This window comes from Gossypium arboreum, chromosome 7, assembly GCF_025698485.1.
Source record: "Gossypium arboreum isolate Shixiya-1 chromosome 7, ASM2569848v2, whole genome shotgun sequence".
NCBI classification, from domain to species: Eukaryota; Viridiplantae; Streptophyta; class Magnoliopsida; order Malvales; family Malvaceae; genus Gossypium; species Gossypium arboreum.
The window spans coordinates 6392286-6417909 of NC_069076.1; the positions used below are offsets into that span (position 1 = coordinate 6392286).

Here is a 25624-nt window from a genome sequence, read left to right on the forward strand (position 1 = left end):
GTTTGTTTACATAACTTATTCACTATTTAATACCATTCCTACAAATTTTTACGATTTTTCAAATCCGCACCACTGCTGCTGCCTGCATCTATCTTCAAGGTGAACTTTACCTATCTTGTGGTTTCCATGGGCCAACTATAATTTTGACATACATAGGTCCACATATGATCATATTTAGCCATTCCAATGGCTGATCATGTGACCAACACTCTCATTCCAAACCATAATCACATCATGAAAACAAATATAATTACAAAGCACAAATGGTCAAATTCCATCCTCCACTTTTACGAACCATTTTCGCATGGCCGTACACATATACATCACAAAGAACTTAAAAACAATCGAGGGTAGTCCTATACATGCCATATCCAAAGTTCAACCAAAAGAGTACCAAAAAGGGGGTTTGATAGTGTGGATGACTTCACTTCAATGATCCCGAATCCGATCGCTAACGAGCAAAATCTATAAAACAGAGAGCCAAAGCAACGGGGTAAGCATTTTTATGCTTAGTAAGTCTCAAGCAATGAAATCGGCTTTAACTAAAGCATTACATTCACATAGCCAAATGAATCATTTCATTAATACACATTCACATAATCATACTTACTTCACACTTCATCATTATATACATTCACAAGATATCAACCAATTCAAGAGCTGAAAATTCGTTAGTCGATTGAACGAATATTATTCAAACGTATCGACTTTTCCAATGCACATGTAAACATACCTTATCCTTTGGGCTTTTCAAGCGTACTAATTAAATTTATTACAGCAACCAACGCTCACCTTCAGCCCAAGCTTCTTCGGAATACAACCGGATATAATCACACGCACGAATGCCTTTGGGTCTTAGCCCGGATATAACGACTTGCACAAATGCCTTCGGGTATTAGCCCGGATATAACAACTTGCACGAATGCCTTCGGGTCTTAGCCCGGATGTAGTCACTAGCACAATTGCCTTCGGGTCTTAACCCGGATATAATTACTAGCATAAATGTCTTCGGGACTTAGCCCGGGTATCATTCAATTGCTCATGCACACATACATCAATAATCATTACACATCCATGTTTCATTTTCGTTACTAGGGCTCAACACAAACATATCACTAGCATAATCGCCTTCGGGACTTAGCCCGGGTATCATTCAAATACTCATACACACATATATCAATAATCATTACACATCCATATTTCATTTCACATAATTCGAGTAGGGTCATTTCTTGAAGACTTACTTCGGATGTTGTCGAACTGCTTCAACGGCTATTCGATCACTTTTTCCTTCCCCTTATCCAATTGTGGCCCTCTAAGCTCTTGAGCTTTATGTTAACAAATAAATTGATTTAATCGTTTTGAATATCAAAAGGGGAATTCAAGGTACTTAGCCCTTATAAGGCCGCACACACTTACATCCACATACTTAAGCTCAATAATTATAACATAGCATCAAGCACTCATATGGCCGATTATACTTAGTCATACTTGCACAAAATCAACAATAAATTTCGAGATTTTCACACCATATAAGTACTAGGCCGAATATACATGCAAATTTCACAAACATTCTTCAACCATTTCTTCTTTAAACAAACATATTTATCATTTACTTCATAACCAAATCATCATATGCAAACACATATACACATATAGGTGCAAGGCCGAATTTCAAGGTGTTCATAACCATCAAAAACACAAATTTTAACTAACATGCAAGAAGCATAAACCATGCTCATGAGCATGCCATGGCCGAATACCTCACACACCATACTCATTTTAAATTTTTGGTCATGGTTAAACAAAGGACTCAATGCCCTACTCAAGAATACTAAAAAGAAATTTCAAGAGTAGTCAATCCATCATTACATGCATCATTAGCAAGCTTCACATTTAGCATGCAATGGCTTCAACACAATATCAACCTTGGCCAAATACCATTTCTATGGCATAACAAGGATTTGAACCATGGCTAACATGAACATCAAGTTAGCAACTAAAACATGCATGAATCTCATGACACAACCTCATACATACCTTAATCTTGATGCAAGTATAGCCAAATCTCCTTCTAGATCTCTTCTAAACCAAAATGGAGCAAAAATCCTCCTTTTTCCTTAGTATTTTCGCCAAAGAAGTGAAAAATGGATGAACAAAATTTCTTTCTTTCTTTCTCTACAACTCACGGCAAGGGGGGCATCCATGCTCATCTTTTTTTTTTTGTTCATTTCTTTAATGCTAATTTTATTTTATTTCTTCATACATAACTCACTAACCAAACATGTTGGAAACATGTTTCCTTGCCCATCAACACCTACCTTGGCCGGCCACTATGCTTCTTTTGGGGAAATTTGACATGCAAATCCCTTATTTTTGCATGCATGATCAACTAGTCATCCCACATCTTCCCATCATACTTTCAAAGTTTACTACTAGGCCCTTTCTAGTGAAATTCACATTTATAACACTAAATCAAATCATCAAAATGTCACACACAATTTAACACATATCATAGGCATCAAAATAAATTTTAAATTATTATTATGCCTTGGTTTTGTGGTCCCGAAACCACATCCCGACTAGGGTCAATTTTGGGCTGTCACATGCCGTGATAGGAAACACGAGGTAGTTGACCAGCTGCGCATGTACGTATTAAAATAAAGAATCTATAAAATAATTTTTTAAAGCCTAATTTTGTAGCAAGTGTACAGGTCAATCCTAATATTTATAGTTCTGATGGAACACGAAGTATTTCAAGGGGTCGAACCTAAAGTAGATAGTGGTTGAGAAATAACTAGCATATACAATAGCGTCTAAATGCCTACTAATACAATTTCATAGTAAGACAATTTATAACAAGAAATTAGAAATGCTACTCTAAGGACTAAATTGAAAATAATGTAAAACTAAGGGACTACCCAATAAATAAATAATAGAGGTTGGTTGACTTCGATGTGGTTAACCGGTCCTCGAACAAGGGACTTAAATCATGTAAATTGCTAAATGGCCATTTTTCTTTCGATGTTAATTTTATCGATTTAGACGAATTATCTACAATTTATCTTCTGATCTCACCAGTTAATTTGAGACTAATGAACGAGTGCATAACAAGATTACCTTTCGGTCTCACTTCCCTAGATATTCCCCTAGGGCCGTCGCTACCTAAGCTCTAAGGTCTATTCGATTTAGTCCTTTGTCCAAAGGTTTTAGTTTACTCACATCTCCATCAACCAACCTTCTTTGTGGTTTAGCTACTCATGCTCAAAGTAAAAGAAATGGACATGGAAATGAAAAACAAAGCAACAATTAAAGTAAAGCTTAAGAAAAATGTGAAAGTTGAGATTTTTATGCAAAAAAATTTAAAAAGAATGTAACACCCTACACTCGGCCTGGTTGTCAAGCCCGAATATGGGATGCCACACCACTATCATAACAAGTGGAAATCTTATTGTAAGCAAAACATCATTTATTATAATATGCTTGTAAGTTTCAGGTCACTTAATTGGTTAATTAACATTATTACATGCAAATCATACCATAAACAGTCTTAAAAACGAGTATTAACATGCACAGGGTCCATTTAGCAAAATTCTCAAACCAGGTCCGTAAGTATCGATACTGACACTAGGGTATCAAATTTTCTCTGTGTGGTATCGATACCACATGGAAAAATGATACCAAACTTGCATTCTGTTTCTCAACTAAATCCCAAAGTCTAAAAAATTATCAGTACCTTCATGTAGTATTGATAAATTTACCCTGAGTATCAATACTCGAGAAAAAATATCTGTACGAAATCTCTATTCTGACTTCCTGCATGTTTCAAAACATGGAGGTATCATTTTTTAACATATGAATATCGATACCTCTACTCTAGACCCAAGAAATGCAACATATATAAGTAACTAACCCATTCCAATTTAGTTTCTAAACATCATACATCAATTACTTTAACAAATAATCATTCAACGACCTAATTAAAAATTCAATATCGTAAAATTGTGTTCGAGCAAGTGACATCAATCCATTCTCATGTTCATGGACCCAAGCATTACAATAACATGTAATCCTTAAAAACTGAACCAAAAACCAATATAATGTCTAGAAATCAACAGGTCTATAACAAGTCTACCACATTGCCTTATTCCCAGAACATAACCAAAGAATAAACATCTATGAATAACGTAAAAGGACTTGCTTGGATCACCTCTTAAAAAGCCACACCACTCACACCAACACACAACTAATCTGCAGAGTTTAAGAAGGGAGTAGGTGAGCTTAACAAGCTCAGTGAATGCCTAGAACAACTACCATGCAAACAGTTCATCAAGTATTAACAAAACAACCATATAGCATAACTTTAACAGTTCCAAATTTAGTGTCATAATATACTACTCGTGCATTATTATTATTTCTTTTACATGGTTAACATATTAACTTTTAAACATATATTCTATTACACATATAATTACCTAACATTCAAGCATATATCACAATATTCAAAACATCTTTATAGATAAATCGCATTATGGTTACATACTCATTTAGGCATACATCACATTTTACATATACATTTTAAGATAATTTGGCACTTTAGTTATAAAACATAAAAGTGAGCTCTACCAGCACTCATTGGATACACGGATCTCAAACACACCATATAAACTCATAAAGTCAAACATGTCCCAAAAGTGAAGCATAAAGCTAACACTCTCCTTATTTCCCCTCACATGTCTTGTTGAATAGAGCTTAGCTCACATTCCTTTATCGCCCAACATGTCCCAAAGCCTCAACACCCAAAATCACAATACATATAGGTGAGTACTCACAATCCTATGGCATGCCAACTATATCCAACGGTTTCAATAATCACAATGCCAAAATATCTGAAATCAAACACATATCACTTATCGATTATCCATGCACAATCACTACATATTTGCATCTTTAGAAAAATATTGTCACTAACATTTAACATATGCATAACATGTACACATTAGCAATGTCACAATGGTTATCATAACCACATATGACATGCTATAGCATCTCATCTCAATTCACAAATTCACAAACCATAATTCACAAGATAACATAGGTATGAGAAAAAATTACACTCAGAATTTAAAGTAGGGGTTTAGGCTACAACTAAATTCCCAAATAATGTATTGAATCATGTCCATAAGCAATTATTCCAAACACACACCAATTACGCTTTCGTCGAAAAACTGAAAGCTCAAACTAGCTTTTCCTGGCCTTTATCTCTACTTGTAGAAAGTTCTATCGAATCTGGAACTTCAATACAAAAAACTCACACAATAATACATCCAAAAATTAGCCAAGGACTCATTACAGTCATACAAAACATAGCCTTAAACTAAGTTCTCATGTAATCGAAACTTATAACATAACAAACTTTAAATTCGAATATCCCGATATATACTTAATATTTTTGACTAAAACCAATTTCATTCATCTTATAATTTTCCTATGACTAATTCTTAACCTTTAAACTACACAAAACTACTCAATTCAATATATCGACTTTTTGGACATGTTTTTATGAGTATTTTCTGAAATTTCATTAAGCCTCAAGAAGTCTTTAACGAAACTTCAAAGTAGGTTTAGAAACCTTATAATCATGTTAAAAAGTTTAAAAACCTTCTAATCATGTTAAAACAAGTTGAAAAACACTTTGAAACCATATTTTTATCCACAAACTCGAAATTCACCATTAAAGACCCCGATTTTCAGCTTTTATTTAAAACACGTGATTTAATGGCTAAAAACTTGGATTTAAAGACTAAATAACATTTAAAACTAATTATAAGTTGAAATTTTACCTTAGTTGAAGAAAATCTATTCGTTTAATCAAAGACCTGAAAAACCCGAAAGCTTGGCAATGGAGGAACTATGGTATTTTTGGATGTTTTTCTTTATCTTTTATAGAGGTTTAATGTTCAATGGTGATAGAAATCAAAGAGGATTAAGAATTGGATTTCAAAATTGATTTAAATAGCAAGGGAGAATCAAGGGATGGTAAACACAAAATGTGGTCTAATTGCTTCTTAAAAACTCACAGTTTGACTCTTTTACAAATCAGTCCTATTTTCAAAATTAAAGGTATTTAAACTCATTTTTTGAAATTGATTTAATTTTCTAAAAACCATAGTAAAAAATATTACTGATAAACCATGTCGCAAAATTTCGAACACTCCAAGACTAAAATTCCTAAACTACTCCTAAAACACCTAGGCCTTATTTTGGGGAGTTACAAAGAAGAAAGCTTAAGACCATGGCTTAATTATGACAACTAGTATAGTCTACCGGGATAGTAAGCACGGAGTACTCCATTAGGACGTTAAACTTGGGGTATATTGTGTAAGACCATAGTGGAGTCTGCTAGGATAATAAACACGGGGTAGTTGACCAGCTTCGCATGTGCGCATTAAAAAAAACTTATAAAACAAATTTTTAAAGTTTTATTTTACTGCAAGCCTATAGTTTTGATGGAACACAAAGTATTTCAAAGGGTCAAACCCAAAGTAAATGGCGATTAAGCAATAACTAACATACACAATTGAGACTAAGTGACTACTAATACAATTTTATAGTACGAAAATTCATAACAATAAAATATTGCAAGAAAATTAGATATGCTATTCTAAGGTCTAAATTGTAAAGAATGTAAAACTAATGGGCTATCCAATAAATAACTAATGGTGGTTGGTTGACATCAATGTTGTAACGCCCCAATTTTCGGGAATCCTATGAATGTTGGCATAGGTTTAATTATGTTAGTGGGCCTCTAAAAAGCCCAAGCTTAAGATAGAACTCGGTAATTTTAGTTAATTTTTGTTCCATAAGAAAAAGGGAGTGAAATTATGAAATAGGACTTATGTGAAAATGTTTGAAAATGCTATAGGCTAAATTGAAGTGGCCAAATAAATAGGAGTGCAAAATAGGAGGATTTGCATGACAAACCTCCCATTTTACATGAAGTGGCTAGCCATCATGTTGTTGTAGACAATATGAGTACTTGATATCCATAATTTATGGTACAAATTGATACAAATTGATAATGGGTTAGGTAAATGTTCCATGATAATGGATTAGGTAAATATTCCATGATAATGGGTTAGGTAAATGTTTCATGATAATGGTTTAGGTAAATGTTTCATGATAAGAAATTCATGTCTTTTGTATTAAAGAATTAAATGGATGAAATATGAAGTTTTATTAAAAGAAAAAGGGGTGAAAAGAACAAAGTTTTGTCCATCTTTGTTCATCCTAGCCTAAAGTTAGAGAAGAGAAAGGAGAGGAGAAAGCTCTTAAATGTTCGGTCACTTGGGGAAGAAAATTGAAGGTAAGTTCATGGTAGTTTGCTTCTATCTTGATGTTCATGAGTTCTTCTTGATTCTATCTTAACTCTTGAAGCATATTTTGATTTTTAGTTGTGTTGTGAGCATTTAGTCATGAATTAAAATGAAGGAAATGGTTGTTGTTTGATGTTCTTTTGATGAAAAATGGAAGATAGGTGAAGTTGAGCCAAACAAATGAGCATGCATGTGCCTTAGATGTTAAAGGGAAAAATCAGCTAACATGTGGTGCTTTAAAATGATGAAATGGAGATTATACTTAAGTAAAATCATAGATATGTGATGATTGATTGGTGATATACATGTTTAAATAACATGCATGCAAGTTAGGTGTGAAAGAGTGATTTGGTAATAAATCTGCTTGGGACAGCAGCAGTAATGTGAACTTGGAAAATCACCATAAATTGTGGGAGAAGAATTAGAAGCTGAATAAAATATGTAATTAAAGCTTAATGAGTCTAGTTTCAAATGGAATGAACGAGAACATATTTTGAATTCTGTACAATGAGAAATTTGATTCGTAATGAAGAGTGGTCAGATTAGTCAAACAGTGAAACATGGAAAATTTAAGAAAAATCTGGTATTGATTGGCCATACCAAAAATTCTGAAAATTTAATGGATAAAATATATATGAGTCTATTTTCAAGAAAAATTAACGGAACTTGATTTGGAGTTTCGTAGCTCCAGCTATAAATAATTTAGTGACTGTTGCTCAGGAAGACAGCTTGCAGTGAAATTATGATTATGTGGTAAACATTGACAAAAATTTGTTAATGAGTTGCTTATTGATTTCTTATAAGCTTACTATGATCTGTAGGTGTGGTTGGCCGAATATTGTAAGGGATTAATACGTAGTTCAGATTTGAATAGTTAGATTAACGTGTTAGTAATCCAATTGTAGGCGGTTCGTGTGTGGATCTCGTCAAGATATCGTCGCAAAGCAGTGTGTAACTAACACCCTCTTTCTTAGTCTAGATCGGCAAAAGCGAAAAGTCGAAATGTCGAAAACGGTATTTTGTAGATTTGCGAGTGTGCGAATGCTCGTGAGGTAAATCGATTAATGTTTTTGGTAAGCTGCAAAATTTGACCGCAAAGTGCATGATTTCGCCCTCAATATTTTTGGGCTTAATGGGCCAAAATTGGAATGATGGGCCAACGGCCCAATTCGGTAAGAACCCTCAAGACGTGATTCTCGTAGTACGTGAAAGGTAGGAATATGCATGAAAAACCCTAAAATAGATAAATTACGAAATACCTTTAAAAGTGGGAAATTTACGCTTTACCCTAGTAGATAAATTACCAAATACCCCTAGGTTAAATTGACCTAAATGCATGTTTGATTGTTGTTATTTATTGCATGCCATGTTGTTATTATCGATGCATGGGATTGGGATATTGAAGGAGGAAGTCTCGAAAGTGGCTTGTCCACGTCTTGGAGGCTTTGCCTCAATTTATCGTTAACCGAGCAAAGTGGTCAAGAATCGTGGAGTGTTAATTGGGTGGGTTGAGCTATCCCCACATGGAGTGTATGGCTGGTACGGTGGAGTGTAGTGGTTGGTGGGTTGAGTAGTCTCCCCAAATGGGCTTGCATATGTTTACCGATGTTGCATGTATTTTGAAATGGGCCTATGGGCCATATCATTATCTGAATAAGGGCTAAGGCCCAGTTTATTGTAATCTGAAAAGGGCTCGCCCATCATCATTACCCAAATGGGCTTGCATATGTTATTGATGTTGCATGTATTTTGAAATGGGCCTATGGGCCATACTATTATCTGAATAAGGGCTAAGGCCCGGTTTATTGTAATCTGAAAGGGCTCGCCCAAGACCATCATTACGAATGGGCTTAGGCCCAATAGGTTTGAGTGACTTGGGCTTTGAATGGGTTTTCCTTACACAATCGAGTTTCCCCAAACTCACCCTTTTATTTTCATCCACGCAGAAATCCCCAACCATAGAGGGCTTGGAGTCGTGAGGGAATTGAATGGCCACCCGCTCGAAAGTTTGATTTTCTTCGTGAATCGGACATCCTTTTATTTACGTTTCAAGTTTTGGGCTTTTAAATGTAATAAGGCCGCTTAATTATTTTTATGAAGATAGGCAATACTTATATTTAATCTGTTGAAATTGGATAGTTTTAGGCGCGTTTTCAAAAACAACAGTTGATTTCAAAATAACACGACAACAAGCAAAGCTTCCGAATGAAAGTATTTTCCAAAATTAATCACTTTTCCTAAAAATGACTTAATCAAATCGGTTTCCTAGAAATATCCATAACGTTAAGGTGTGGCAATGGCGGTATGCATGTCTAGGATTGGATCCGAAGGAGCTTGGTACTTAAGCGATCGATGGACTCACCACCTCTTTTCCGGTTTCCTACCGGTGCACGCTTCCATTCACTTTAACCCTTAATGAATTAATCTTTTGAACATCAAGTACGATTTTCTGGACTTAGAATGGAAATTTTTTTTTTATGTTTTTGATGTGGCATGCCGGATCCGGCCATAACTTCTGGGCCGGGTTTGGGGTGCTACATTTAGTGGTATCAGAACCCAGTTGCAACAACTCGGCTGTGGAATGGGTTTACAAAAACAAAGATTTTTGAAAGCGAAAATTTTAGAAAGAATGCGAAAAACTTGATTTTCAAAATTTAGATCTTTAGAAGGTGGCATTCCGAATCTCCGGCTCAAGTCTGTAAGTATTCTGAATTTTTCTGAATATTTTCCTGAATTATCTGTCTGTATTAAAATCCTACTAGGATACTCTAGATAGGATGATACTGAAACCATAAAAAAATCTGATAAGAGACTAAAACTGTAGCTAGACTTCGATTCTGCGAAAACAAACTCTGAACTATTGTCTGATTCATAAAACATCTGTAATAAACACTGGAATATTAATTGATGCATAAAAATTCGTAATCAAGATAATACGATATGAATACAAGAGCTACTCGTGGAAGAGGCCGTGGACGTGGCCGAGGAAGGGCTCGAGCGGTATCTTCGTCTTCGGGACATATGTCGGCGGCAGATGCACCAGTACCACCGGCAACAAAGGTAGAGTCTCATGACCGCGGTGCTGAGGATGATTCCCTGTCACAGGCAATGCTTCATGTTCTGGAAAGCGTTGCCGGAGCAAGTTCGGGCAATGAAATTCAGGGATCAATTTCTGAATGTCTTCGGGACTAACGGAATGGAGATCTTTAAGGGCGTGTTTGGTATAGCCCCGAATGTGGCGGAATATTGGTTGGAGGCCACAGAATGGATTATGGACGACTTGGACTGCTCTGAGGAGATTGTGAGTGGGGTATCTGTACTAAGTCCTTTGGGTCACTCGGTTAGGGTAGACAAACTGTATAGGGATATACCCTTGGAAACTCAAGCTAAGATTTTCCCTAGAGATCTGATAGAGTTACCGTTCGGAGAGTTTGATCTCATTTTGGGAATGGACTGACTTGTTAAGCATAAGGTGACTCCGGATTGTGCTGCTAAATGAAAGGTGTTAAGGACCACAAAAGATGAGGAGGTTATGGTGATAGGTGAGCGAAGGGATTATTTGTCCAATGTGGTGTCGGCACTAAGAGCCGAAAAGTGGATTCGGAAAGGTTGTGAGGTCTATTTGGCATTTGTAAGTCAGTCAAAAGAGGAGGGACTGACAGTGGATAAGGTTAGGACCGTAAAGGAGTTCTAAGATGTTTTTCCGGAGGAGCTTCTAGGATTGCCTCCGAATCGAGAAGTTGAGTTTGGAATAGACTTGTTGCCTGGAATGGCGCTTGTGTCTATCGCACCGTATAGAATGGCACCAAGGAGTTAGTAGAGTTAAATGCTCAAATCCAAGAGTTGTTGGATAGGGGCTACATTAGGCCAAGCGTGTCTTCATGGGGAGTACCAAAGCTATTCGTGAAAAGAAGGATGGTACGATGCGGATGTGATTGATTATCGCCATTGAACAAACCGACGATTAAGAATAAGTATCCACCGCTAAGGATTGACGAGCTATTCGACTAGCTTAGAGGAGCTTCAGATTTTCCAAGATCGACCTTCGATCCGGATATCATTAGTTAAGGGTCAAGGAGGTAGATATCCATAAGACAAAGATTCGTGACTCGGTATGGTCATTACGAGTTTTGGTTATGCCATTTGGACTAACGAACACTCTGCAGCGTTTATAGATCCGATGAATCATGTGTTCCAACCATGTTTGGATCGGTTCAGTAGTCGCCTTTATTGACGATATCCTGGTATATTCTCAAACCAAACGAAACATGATGAGCATCTCCGTATAGTCTTGTAAGTATTAAGGAGAAGGAACTCTTTGCGAAGTTCAAGAAGTATGAATTTTGGTTGAGGGAGGTAACCTTCTTAGGACATGTGGTCTCTGTGAGGGATTAAGGTGGACCCTCGGAAAATTGAAGCGATTTTGGAGTGGAAGCCACCTAGGTCAGTGTCAGAAATACGAAGTTTTCTAGGACTGGCATGATACTACAGAAGGTTTGTAGAAGGTTTTTCTGTGGTGGCAGCACTTCTGATAAAACTCATAAGAAAAGGAGTACCGTTTGTATACACTAAGAAGTAGCAGGAAGCTTTTGAGAAGTTGAATAAAGTTCGATGAAGCACTGTGTTAATTCAATTGAGTCCGGGAAGGATTTTATCAGTACAAAGGCGCATCACACGTGGGTTTAGGCTGCGTGTTAATGCAAGAGGGTAAGGTGGTTGCATATGCATCACGATAGCTTAAGCCTCATGAGGGAAACTATTTGACTCATGATTTAGAGTTGGCAACAGTGATATTTGTACTTAAGATTTGGAGACGTTACTTGTACGGAGAAAGGTGTATTATATACACTGACCATAAGAGTCTTAAGTATTTGTTGACTCAGAAGGAGCTGAACCTTAAGCAAAGGAGATGGATTGAGTTGCTTAAGGATTATGACTGTTCGATCGAGTATCACCCAAGCAAGGCTAATGTGGTAGCCGATGCTCTAAGTCGTAGAGCTATATTTGATCTCGAGAGCAATGTTTGCTCGTCTCGAGTCTCAGATGATGATGGAAGTCTGCTGGTCGAGTTACAAGTGAGGCCAACTCGGTGGATCCGATTAAGGAAAAATAGTTGAACGATGAGTCTTTGGTCGCTCGTTTTCAACAAGTTAAGGAAGGGAAACTTCGAGTTTGGGAGCCGAAGAGACGATGCAACAAGCAATACCTTCATCTGTTTGATTAGGTAAATTTCGAGGACGAAATTTCTTTAAGGAGGGTAGAGTTGTAACGCCCCAATTTTCGGGAATCCTATGAATGTTGGCATAGGTTTAATTATGTTAGTGGGCCTCTAAAAAGCCCAAGCTTAAGATAGAACTCGGTAATTTTAGTTAATTTTTGTTCCATAAGAAAAAGGGAGTGAAATTATGAAATAGGACTTATGTGAAAATGTTTGAAAATGCTATAGGCTAAATTGAAGTGGCCAAATAAATAGGAGTGCAAAATAGGAGGATTTGCATGACAAACCTCCCATTTTACATGAAGTGGCTAGCCATCATGTTGTTGTAGACAATATGAGTACTTGATATCCATAATTTATGGTACAAATTGATACAAATTGATAATGGGTTAGGTAAATGTTCCATGATAATGGATTAGGTAAATATTCCATGATAATGGGTTAGGTAAATGTTTCATGATAATGGTTTAGGTAAATGTTTCATGATAAGAAATTCATGTCTTTTGTATTAAAGAATTAAATGGATGAAATATGAAGTTTTATTAAAAGAAAAGGGTGAAAAGAACAAAGTTTTGTCCATCTTTGTTCATCCTAGCCTAAAGTTAGAGAAGAGAAAGGAGAGGAAAAAGCTCTTAAATGTTCGGTCACTTGGGGAGGAAAATTGAAGGTAAGTTCATGGTAGTTTGCTTCTATCTTGATGTTCATGAGTTCTTCTTGATTCTACCTTAACTCTTGAAGCATATTTTGATTTTTAGTTGTGTTGTGAGCATTTAGTCATGAATTAAAATGAAGGAAATGGTTGTTGTTTGATGTTCTTTTGATGAAAAATGGAAGATAGGTGAAGTTGAGCCAAACAAATGAGCATGCATGTGCCTTAGATGTTAAAGGGAAAAATCAGCTAACATGTTGTGCTTTAAAATGATGAAATGGAGATTATACTTAAGTAAAATCATAGATATGTGATGATTGATTGGTGATATACATGTTTAAATAACATGCATGCAAGTTAGGTGTGAAAGAGTGATTTGGTAATAAATCTGCTTGGTACAGCAGCAGTAACGTGACTTTGGAAAATCACCATAAATTGTGGGAGAAGAATTAGAAGCTGAATAAAATATGTAATTAAAGCTTAATGAGTCTAGTTTCAAATGGAATAAACGAGAACATATTTTGAATTCTGTACAATGAGAAATTTGATTCGTAATGAAGAGTGGTCAGATTAGTCAAATAGTGAAACATGGGAAACTTTAAGAAAAATCTGGTATTGATTGGCCATACCAAAAATTATGAAAATTTAATGGATAAAAGATATATGAGTCTATTTTCAAGGAAAATTAACGGAACTTGATTTGGAGTTTCGTAGCTCTAGCTATAAATAATTTAGTGACTGTTGCTCAGGAAGACAGCTTGCAGTGAAATTATGATTATGTGGTAAACATTGACAAAAATTTGTTAATGAGTTTCTTATTGATTTCTTATAAGCTTACTATGATCCGTAGGTGTGGTTGGCGAATATTGTAAGGGATTAATCGTAGTTCGTATTTGAATAGTTAGATTAACGTGTTAGTAATCCAATTGTAGGCGGTTCGTGTGTGGATCTCGTCAAGATATCGTCATAAATGTGTGTAACTAACACCCTCTTTCTTGGTCTAGATCGGCAAAAGCCGAAAAGTCAAATGCCGAAAACCGGTATTTTGTAGATTTGCGAAAAGTGCGAATGCTCGTGAGGTAAATCGATTAATGTTTTTGGTAAGCTGCAAAATTTGGACCGAAAGTGCATGATTTACGTGTTCTTAATATTTTTGGGCTTAATGGGCCAAAATTGGAATGATGGGCCAACGGGCCCAATTCGGTAAGAACCCTCGGTACGTGATTCTGTTAGTACGTGAAAGGTAGGAATATGCATGAAAAACCCTAAAATAGATAAATTACAGAAATACCTTTAAAAGTGGGAAATTTAAAGTTTTACCCCTAGTAGATAAATTACCGAAATACCCCTAGGGTTAAATTGACCTAAATGCATGTTTGACTGTTGTTATTTACTGCATGCCATGTTGTTATTATCTGATGCATGGGATTGGGATATTGAAGGAGGAAGTACTGAAAGAGGCTTGTCCACGTACTGGAGGCTTTGCCTCAATTTACTGTTAACTGAGCATGTAACGCCCTAATTTTCAGGAATTCTGTGAATGTTGACAAAATTTCATGCTTTGATTTTGTCATTTGTGAGTGAAATTATGAAATAGGACCTATGTGAAAATGTTTGAAAATGCTATAGGCTAAATTGAAGTGGCCAAATAAATAGGAGTGCAAAAATAGGAGGATTTGCATGACAAACCTCCCATTTTACATGAAGTGGCTAGCCATCATGTTGTTGTAGACAAAATGTACACTTGATATCCATAATTTATGGTACAAATTGATACAAATTGATAATAGGTTAGGTAAATGTTCCATGATAATAGGTTAGGTAAATGTTCCATGATAATGGGTTAGGTAAATGTTTCATGATAATGGGTTAGGTAAATGTTTCATGATAAGAATTTCATGTCTTTTGTATTAAAGAATTAAATGGATGAAATATGAAGTTTTATTAAAAGAAAAAGGGGTGAAAAGAACAAAGTTTTGTCCATCTTTGTTCATCATAGCTGAAAGTTAGAGAAGAGAAAGGAGAGGAGAAAGCTCTTGAGTATTCGGTCATTAGGAGGAGGAAAATTGAAAGTAAGTTCTTGGTACCTTGCTTCTATTTTGAGGTTCATGAGTTCATCTTGATTCTACCTTAACTCTTGAAGTATATTTTGATTTTTAGTTGTGTTGTGAACATTTAGTCATGAATTAAAATGAAGGAAATGGTTGTTGTTTCATGTTCTTTTGATGAAAAATGGAAAATAGGTGAAGTTGAGCCAAACAAATGAGCATGCATGTGCCTTAGATGTTAAAGGGAAAAATCAGCTAACATGTTGTGCTTTAAAATGATGAAATGGAGATTATACTTAAGTAAATCATAGATATGTGATGATTGATTGGTGATATACATATTCAAATAACATGCATGCAAGGTATGTGTGAAAGAGTGATTTGGTAATAAATCTGCTTGGAATAGCAGCAGTAACGTGATTTTGGAAAATCACCATAAATTGTGGGAGAAGAATTAGAAGCTGAATAAATTATGTAATTAAAGCTTATTGAGTCTAGTTTCTAATGAAATAAACAAGAACATATTTCGAATTCTGTACAATGAGAAATTTGATTCGTAATGAAGGGTGGTCAGATTAGTCAAACAGTGAAACATGGGAAACTTTGATAAATTTCTGGTATTTATTGGCTAAACCAAAAATTCTGAAAATTTTATAGATAGAAGATATATGAGTCTATTTTCAGGGAAAATTAACGGAACTTGATTTGGAGTTTCGTAGCTCCGGTTATAAATGATTTAGTGACTGTTGCTCAGGAAGACAGCTTGCAGTGAAATTATGATTATGTGGTAAACATTGACAAAAATTTGTTAATGAGTTGCTTATTGATTTCTTATAAGCTTACTATGATCTGTAGGTGTGGTTGGCGAATATTGTAAGGGGTTAATACGTAGTTTTATTTGAATAGTTAGATTAACGTGTTAGTAATCCAATTGTAGGCGGTTCGTGTGTGGATCTCACAAGATATCGTCGCAAATGTGTGTAACTAACACCCTCTTTCCTAGTCTGGATCGGCAAAAGCGAAAAGCCAAAACCGGTATTTTGTAGATTTGCGAAAAGCGAATGCTCGTGAGGTAAATCGATTAATGTTTTTGGTAAGCTGCAATGTTTGACCGCAAAGTGCATGATTTCTATGCCCTCGATATTTTTGGGCTTAATGGGCCAAAATTGGAATGATGGGCCAACGGCCCAATTCGTAAGAACCCTCAGTAGTGATTCATTAGTACGTGAAAGGTAGGAATATGCATGAAAAACCCTAAAATAGATAAATTATTGAAATACCTTTAAAAGTGAAAAATTTACGCTTTACCCCTAGGAGATAAATTACTGAAATACCCCAATGGTTAAATTGACCTAAATGCATGTTTGATCTTTGTTATTTATCGCATGCCATGTTGTTATTATCGATGCATGGACCGGGATATTGACGGAGGAAGTCTTGAAAGTGGCTTGTCCACGTCTTGGAGGCTTTGCCTCAATTTATCGTTAACTGAGCAAAGAATGCTTTTAATCGTGGAGTGTTGGACCGGGTGGGTTGAGCTATCCCCACATGGAGTGTATGGTTGGTACGGTTGGAGTGTAGTGGTTGGTGGGTTGAGTAGTCTCCCAAATGGGCTTGCATATGTTTCTTGATGTTGCATGTATTTTGAAATGGGCCTATGGGCCATATCTGTTATCTGAATAAGGGCTAAGGCCCGCTTTATTGTAATCTAAAAGGGCTCGCCCAGACCACTATTACCCGAATAGGCTTAGGCCCAATAGGCTTGAGCCGACTTGGGCTTTGAAGGGTTTTCCTTACACACCGAGTTTCCCCAAACTCACCCTTTTATTTTCATCCACGCAGAAATCCCCAACCATAGTGGGCTTGGAGTTGTGAGGGAATTCGGAGTGGCCACCCGCTCGAAAGTTTGATTTTCTTCCGTGAACTGGACATCCTTTTAATTACGTTTGAGGTTTTGGGCTTTTAAATGTAATAAGGTCGCTTATTTATTTTTGATGGTTTTAATATGTATTACTAAGATAGGTAATACTTATTTTAACTGTTGAAATTGAATAGCTTTAGGCTGCTTTTAAAAAAAAAAACAACAGCTTGATTTCAAAATAACACGACAACAAGCAAAGCTTCGCAATGAAAGTATTTTCCAAAATTAATCACTTTTCCTAAAATGACTTAATCAAATCGGTTTCCTAGAAATATCCATGACGTTAAAGTGTGGCAATGGCGGTATGCATTTCTAGGATTGGATCTGAAGGGAGCTTGGTACTTAAGCAGTCCGATGGACTCACCACCTCTTTTCCAGCTTCCTACCGGTGCATGCCTTCCTTTCACTTTAACCCTTAATGAATTAATCTTTTGAACATCAAGTACGATTTTCTGGACTTAGAATGGAAATTTTTTTTTTTACGTTTTGATGTGGCATACCGGATCCGGCCATAACTTCTGGGCCGGGTTTGGGGTGTTACATTTAGTGGTATCAGAGCCTAGGTTGTAACAACTCTGCTGTGGAATGGGTTTACAAAAATAAAGATTTTCGAAAGCGAAAAATTTATAAAGAATGCGAAAAAATCGATTTTCAAAATTTAGATCTTTAGAAGGTGGCATTCCGAATCTCAGGCTCAAGTCTGTAACTATTACTCCGAACTCTTCTGAATATTTTTCTGAATTATCTGTCTGTACTGAAACCCTACTAGAATACTTTAGATAGGATTATTTTGAAACCATAGGAAAATCTGATAAGAGACTGAAACTGTAGCTAGACTTTGATTCTGAGAAAACAAACTTTGAATTACTGTCTGATTCATAAAACATCTGTAATAAACACTGGAATATTAATTGATGCATAAAAATTTGTAATCAAGATAAATCGATATGAGTACGAGAGCTACTCAGGGAAGAGACCGTGGTCGAGGCCGAGGTAGTACTCAAGTCGGATCTTCGTCTTCAACACATACCCACTGGAGTAGTACGACCACCACCGTGAATGAGAATGGGCCGTATGATCGGGCTGCCGAGGATGATGCCCTGTCATAGGCAATGCTTCGTGTTCTGGAAAGGGTTGCCGGGGCAAGTACGGGCAATGGAGTTCGGGGATCTATTTCTGAACGACTTCGGGCTAACGGAGTGGAGATCTTTAGGGGCGTATCTGGTGTAGCCCTGAATGTGGCGGAATATTGGTTGGAGGCCACAGAACGGATTATGGACAACTTGGACTACTCTGAGGAGATTGTGAGTGAGGTATCTGTACTAAGTCATTTGAGTCACTTTCGGTTAGGGTAGACAAAGCGTATAGGAATGTACCCTTAGAAACTCAAGGCAAGGGTTTTTCCTGGAGATCTGATGGAGTTACCGTTCGGAGAGTTTGACCTCATTCTGGGAATGGATTGGCTTGTTAAGCATAAGGCGACTCTGGATTGTGCTGCTAAATGAATAGTGCTAAGAACTACAAAGGATGAGGAGGTTATGGTGATAGGTGAGAGAATGTATTATTTGTCCAATGTGGTGTCGGCATTAAAAGCCAAAAAGTTGATTCGGAAAGGTTGTGAGGCCTAATTGGCATTTGTAAGTCAGTTGGAAGAGGAGGGACTGACAGTGGATAAGGTTAGGACTGTAAATGAGTTCCAAGATGTTTTTCCAGAGGAGTTTCCAGGATTGCCTCCGAACCGAGAAGTGGAGTTTAGAATCGACTTATTGCCTGGAACGATACCTGTGTCTATCGCACCGTATAGAATGGCACCGAAGGAGTTGGTGGAGCTAAAGGCACAAATTCAAGAGTTGTTGGATAGGGGCTTCATTAGGCCAAGCGTGTCTCCATGGGGAGCACCAGTGCTATTCGTGACAAAGAAGGGTGGTACGATGCGGATGTGCATTGATTATCGCCAGTTGAACAAACTGACAATTAAGAATATTTATCCACTGTCAAGGATTGACGATCTGTTTGACCAGCTTAGAGGATCTTCTGTATTTTCCAAGATCGACCTTCGATCTGGATATCATCAGTTAAGGGTCAAGGAGGCAGATATCCATAAGATAGCATTCAGGACTCGGTATGGTCATTACGAGTTTCTGGTTATGCCATTTGGACTAACGAACGCTCCTGCAGCGTTTATGGATCTGATGAATTGTATGTTCCAACCATTTTTGGATCAGTTCGTAGTTGTCTTTATTGACGATATCCTGGTATATTCTGAAACTGAAATGAAACATGATGAGCATCTCCGTATAGTGCTGTAAGTATTAAGGGAGAAGGAACTCTTTGCGAAGTTCAGCAAGTGTGAATTTTGGTTGAAGGAGGTAACCTTTTTAGGACATGTGGTCTCTGCTGAGGGGATTAAGGTAAACCCTCAGAAAATTGAAGTGATTTTGGAGTGGAAGCCACCTAGGACGGTGTCGAAAATTCAAAGTTGCCTAGGGTTGGCAGGATACTACAGAAGGTTTGTGGAAGGTTTTTCTGTGATGGCAGCACTTCTGACAAAACTCATAAGGAAAGGAGTACCATTTGTATGGACTAAGAAGCAGCAAGAAGCTTTTGAGAAGTTGAAGAAAGTTCTGATTGAAGCACCTGTGTTAATTCAACCGAAGTCTGGGAATGATTTTACTGTGTACAGTGACGCATCACACGTGGGTTTGGGCTGCGTGTTAATGCAATAGGGTAAGGTGGTTGCATATGCATCACGATAGCTTAAGCCTCATGAGGGAAACTATTTGACTCATGATTTAGAGTTGGCAGTAGTGATATTTGCACTTAAGATTTGGAGACATTACTTGTACGGAGAAAGGTGTATTATATACATTGACCATAATAGTCTTAAGTATTTGTTGACTCGTAGGAGCTGAACCTTAGGCAAATGAGATGGATTAAGTTGCTTAAGGATTATGACTGCTCGATCGAGTATCACCCAAGCAAGGCTATGTGGTAGCCGATGCTCTAAGTCGTAGAGTCAGACGATCCGAGAGCAATGTTTGCTCGTCTCGAGTCTCAGATGATGATGGAAGTCTGCTGGTGAGTTGCAAGTGAGGCCAACCTGGGTGGATCGATTAAGGAAAATAGTTGAACGATGAGTCTTTGGTCGCTCGTTTTCAACAAGTTAAGGAAGGGGAAACTTCTGAGTTTGAGAGCCAGAAGAGATGATGCAACAGCAATACCCTCATCTGTTTGGATTAGGTAAATTTCGAGGACGAAATTTCTTTAAGGAGGGTAGAGTTGTAACGCCTAATTTTCGAATTTCGTGAATGTTGACAAAATTTCATGCTTTGATTTTGTCATTTGTGAGTGAAATTATGAAATAGGACCTATGTGAAAATGTTTGAAAATGCTATAGGCTAAATTGAAGTGGCCAAATAAATAGGAGTGCAAAAATAGGAGGATTTGCATGACAAACCTCCCATTTTACATGAAGTGGCTAGCCATCATGTTGTTGTAGACAAAATGTACACTTGATATCCATAATTTATGGTACAAATTGATACAAATTGATAATAGGTTAGGTAAATGTTTCATGATAATAGGTTAGGTAAATGTTCCATGATAATAGGTTAGGTAAATGTTCCATGATAATGGGTTAGGTAAATGTTTCATGATAATGGGTTAGGTAAATGTTTCATGATAAGAATTTCATATCTTTTGTATTAAAGAATTAAATGGATGAAATATGAAGTTTTATTAAAAGAAAAAGGGGTGAAAAGAACAAAGTTTTGTCCATCTTTGTTCCATCTTTGTTCATCATAGCTGAAAGTTAGAGAAGAGAAAGGAGAGGAGAAAGCTCTTGAGTATTCGGTCATTAGGAGGAGGAAAATTGAAGGTAAGTTCTTGGTACCTTGCTTCTATTTTGAGGTTCATGAGTTCTTCTTGATTCTACCTTAACTCTTGAAGTATATTTTGATTTTTAGTTGTGTTGTGAGCATTTAGTCATGAATTAAAATGAAGGAAATGGTTGTTGTTTCATGTTCTTTTGATGAAAAATGGAAGATAGGTGAAGTTGAGCCAAACAAATGAGCATGCATGTGCCTTTGATGTTAAAGGGAAAAATCAGCTAACATGTTGTGCTTTAAAATGATGAAATGGAGATTATACTTAAGTAAAATCATAGATATGTGATGATTGATTGGTGATATACATATTCAAATAACATGCATGCAAGGTATGTGTGAAAGAGTGATTTGGTAATAAATCTGCTTGGAACAGCAGCAGTAACGTGACTTTGGAAAATCACCATAAATTGTGGGAGAAGAATTAGAAGCTGAATAAATTATGTAATTAAAGCTTATTGAGTCTAGTTTCTAATGAAATAAACAAGAACATATTTTGAATTCTGTACAATGAGAAATTTGATTCGTAATGAAGGGTGGTCAGATTAGTCAAACAGTGAAACATGGGAAACTTTGAGAAATTTCTGGTATTTATTGGCTAAACCAAAAATTCTGAAAATTTTATAGATAGAAGATATATGAGTCTATTTTCAGGAAAATTAACGGAACTTGATTTGGAGTTTCGTAGCTCCGGTTATAAATGATTTAGTGACTGTTGCTCAGGAAGACAGCTTGCAGTGAAATTATGATTATGTGGTAAACATTGACAAAAATTGTTAATGAGTTGCTTATTGATTTCTTATAAGCTTACTATGATCTGTAGGTGTGGTTGGCGAATATTGTAAGGGGTTAATACGTAGTTTGTATTTGAATAGTTAGATTAACGTGTTAGTAATCCAATTGTAGGCGGTTCGTGTGGATCTCGTCAAGATATCGTCGCAAACAGTGTGTAACTAACACCCTCTTTCTTAGTCTGGATCGGCAAAAGCGTGTCAAAAACCGTATTTTGTAGATTTGCGAAAAGCGAATGCTCGTGAGGTAAATCGATTAATGTTTTTGGTAAGCTGCAATGTTTGGACTGCAAAGTGCATGATTTCTATGCCCTCGATATTTTTGGGCTTAATGGGCCAAAATTGGAATGATGGGCCAATGGGCCCAATTCGGTAAGAACCCTCGATAGTGATTCTGTTAGTACGTGAAAGGTAGGAATATGCATGAAAAACCCTAAAATAGATAAATTATTGAAATACCTTTAAAAGTGAAAAATTTACGCTTTACCCCTAGGAGATAAATTATCAAATACCCCTAGGGTTAAATTGACCTAAATGCATGTTTGATCGTTGTTATTTATCGCATGCCATGTTATTATTGTCGATGCATGGACCGGATATTGACGGAGGAAGTATCGAAAGTGGCTTGTCCACGACTTGGAGGCTTTGCCTCAATTTATCGTTAATCGAAAGCAATCAATGCCGCAATCGTGGAGTGTTGGGTTTGGGTGGGTTGAGCTATCCCCACATGGAGTGTATGGCTGGTACGGTGGAGTGTAGTGGTTGGTGGGTTGAGTAGTCTCCCAAATGGGCTTGCATATGTTTACCGATGTTGCATGTATTTTGAAATGGGCCTATGGGCCATACTGTTATCTGAATAAGGGCTAAGGCCCGCTTTATTGTAATCTGAAAAGGGCTCGCCCAGTACCACTATTACCTGAATAGGCTTAGGCCCAATAGGCTTGAGCTGACTTGGGCTTGAGCTGACTTGGGCTTTGAAGGGGTTTTCCTTACACACTGAGTTTCCCCAAACTCACCCTTTTATTTTCATCCACGCAGGAAATCCCTAACCATAGTGGGCTTGGAGTTGTGAGGGAATTCGGAGTGGCCACCCGTTCTGAAAGTTTGATTTTCTTCTGGTGAACTGGACATCCTTTTAATTACGTTTGAGGTTTTGGGCTTTTAAATGTAATAAGGCTGCTTATTTATTTTTGATGGTTTTTAATATGTATTACTAAGATAGGTAATACTTATTTTAACTGTTGAAATTGAATAGCTTTAGGGCGCGTTTTAAAAAAAAAAACAACAGTTGATTTCAAAATAACACGACAACAAGCAAAGCTTCCGCAATGAAAGTATTTTCCAAAATTAATCACTTTTCCTAAAAACGACTTAATCAAATCGGTTTCCTAGAAATATCCATGACGTTAAAGTGTGGCAATGGCGGTATGCATGTCTAGGATTGGATCTGAAGGGAGCTTAGTACTTAAGCAGTCCGATGGACTCACCACCTCTTTTCCGGTTTCCTACCTGGTGCACAGCTTCCTTTCACTTTAACCCTTAATGAATTAATCTTTTGAACATCAAGTACGATTTTTTGGACTTAGAATGGAAATTTTTTTTTTTTACGTTTTGATGTGGCATACCGGATCCGGCCATAACTTCTGGGCCGGGTTTGGGGTGTTACATTTAGTGGTATCAGAGCCTAGGTTGTAACAACTCTGCTGTGGAATGGGTTTACAAAAATAAAGATTTTCGAAAGCGAAAAATTTATAAAGAATGCGAAAAAATCGATTTTCAAAATTTAGATCTTTAGAAGGTGGCATTCCGAATCTCCGGCTCAAGTCTGTAAGTATTACTCCGAACTCTTCTGAATATTTTTCTCAATTATCATGCATCTTTCAAACCCTACTAGAATACTCTAGATAGGATTATTTTGAAACCATAGGAAAATCTGATAAGAGACTGAAACTGTAGCTAGACTTTGATTCTGAGAAAACAAACTTTGAATTACTGTCTGATTCATAAAACATCTGTAATAAACACTGGAATATTAATTGATGCATAAAAATTCGTAATCAAGATAAATCGATATGAGTACGAGAGCTACTCAGGGAAGAGACCGTGGTCGAGGCCGAGGTAGTACTCAAGCTGGATCTTCGTCTTCTGAACACATACCCACTGGAGTAGTACGACCACCACCGGCGAATGAGAATGGGCCGTATGATCGGGCTGCCGAGGATGATGCCCTGTCATAGGCAATGCTTCGTGTTCTGGAAAGGGTTGCCGGGGCAAGTACGGGCAATGGAGTTCGGGGATCTATTTCTGAACGACTTCGGGCTAACGGAGTGGAGATCTTTAGGGGCGTATCTGGTGTAGCCCTGAATGTGGCGGAATATTGGTTGGAGGCCACAGAACGGATTATGGACAACTTGGACTACTCTGAGGAGATTGTGAGTGAGGTATCTGTACTAAGTCATTTGAGTCACTCGGTTAGGGTAGACAAACTGTATAGGAATGTACCCTTAGAAACTCAAGGCAAGGGTTTTTCCTGGAGATCTGATGGAGTTACCGTTCGGAGAGTTTGACCTCATTCTGGGAATGGATTGGCTTGTTAAGCATAAGGCGACTCTGGATTGTGCTGCTAAATGAATAGTGCTAAGAACTACAAATGATGAGGAGGTTATGGTGATAGGTGAGAGAATGTATTATTTGTCCAATGTGGTGTCGGCATTAAAAGCCAAAAGTTGATTCGGAAGGTTGTGAGGCCTAATTGGCATTTGTAAGTCAGTTGGAAGAGGAGGGACCGACAAGGATAAGGTTAGGACCGTAAATGAGTTCCAAGATGTTTTTCCGAGGAGTTTCGGGATTGCCTCCGAACCGAGAAGTGGAGTTTAGAATCGACTTATTGCCTGGAACGATACCTGTGTCTATCGCACCGTATAGAATGGCACCGAAGGAGTTGGTGGAGCTAAAGGCACAAATTCAAGAGTTGTTGGATAGGGGCTTCATTAGGCCAAGCGTGTCTCCATGGGGAGCACCAGTGCTATTCGTGACAAAGAAGGGTGGTACGATGCGGATGTGCATTGATTATCGCCAGTTGAACAAACTGACAATTAAGAATATGTATCCACTGTCAAGGATTGACGATCTGTTTGACCAGCTTAGAGGATCTTCTGTATTTTCCAAGATCGACCTTCGATCTGGATATCATCAGTTAAGGGTCAAGGAGGCAGATATCCATAAGATAGCATTCAGGACTCGGTATGGTCATTACGAGTTTCTGGTTATACCATTTGGACTAACGAACGCTCCTGCAGCGTTTATGGATCTGATGAATTGTGTGTTCCAACCATTTTTGGATCAGTTCGTAGTTGTCTTTATTGACGATATCCTGGTATATTCTGAAACTGAAATGAAACATGATGAGCATCTCCGTATAGTCTTTGTAAGTATTAAGGAGAAGGAACTCTTTGCGAAGTTCAAGAAGTGTGAATTTTGGTTGAAGGAGGTAACCTTTTTAGGACATGTGGTCTCTGCTGAGGGGATTAAGGTAAACCCTCAGAAAATTGAAGCGATTTTGGAGTGGAAGCCACCTAGGACGGTGTCAAAAATTCAAAGTTGCCTAGGGTTGGCAGGATACTACAGAAGGTTTGTGGAAGGTTTTTCTGTGATGGCAGCACCTCTGACAAAACTCATAAGGAAAGGAGTACCATTTGTATGGACTAAGAAGCAGCAAGAAGCTTTTGAGAAGTTGA

The 25624-nt window shown here is 37.3% G+C and overlaps 1 long non-coding RNA gene across 1 annotated transcript; it reads left to right on the forward strand.

Moving 5' to 3' along the window:
• Positions 1-20958: 20958 nt before the first annotated feature.
• Positions 20959-23172, forward strand: LOC128295597 (uncharacterized). The gene is made up of 2 exons (XR_008286127.1): positions 20959-21089; positions 22926-23172. It is a non-coding gene; the product is annotated as an uncharacterized LOC128295597 (long non-coding RNA).
• The last annotated feature ends 2452 nt before the right edge of the window (positions 23173-25624 follow it).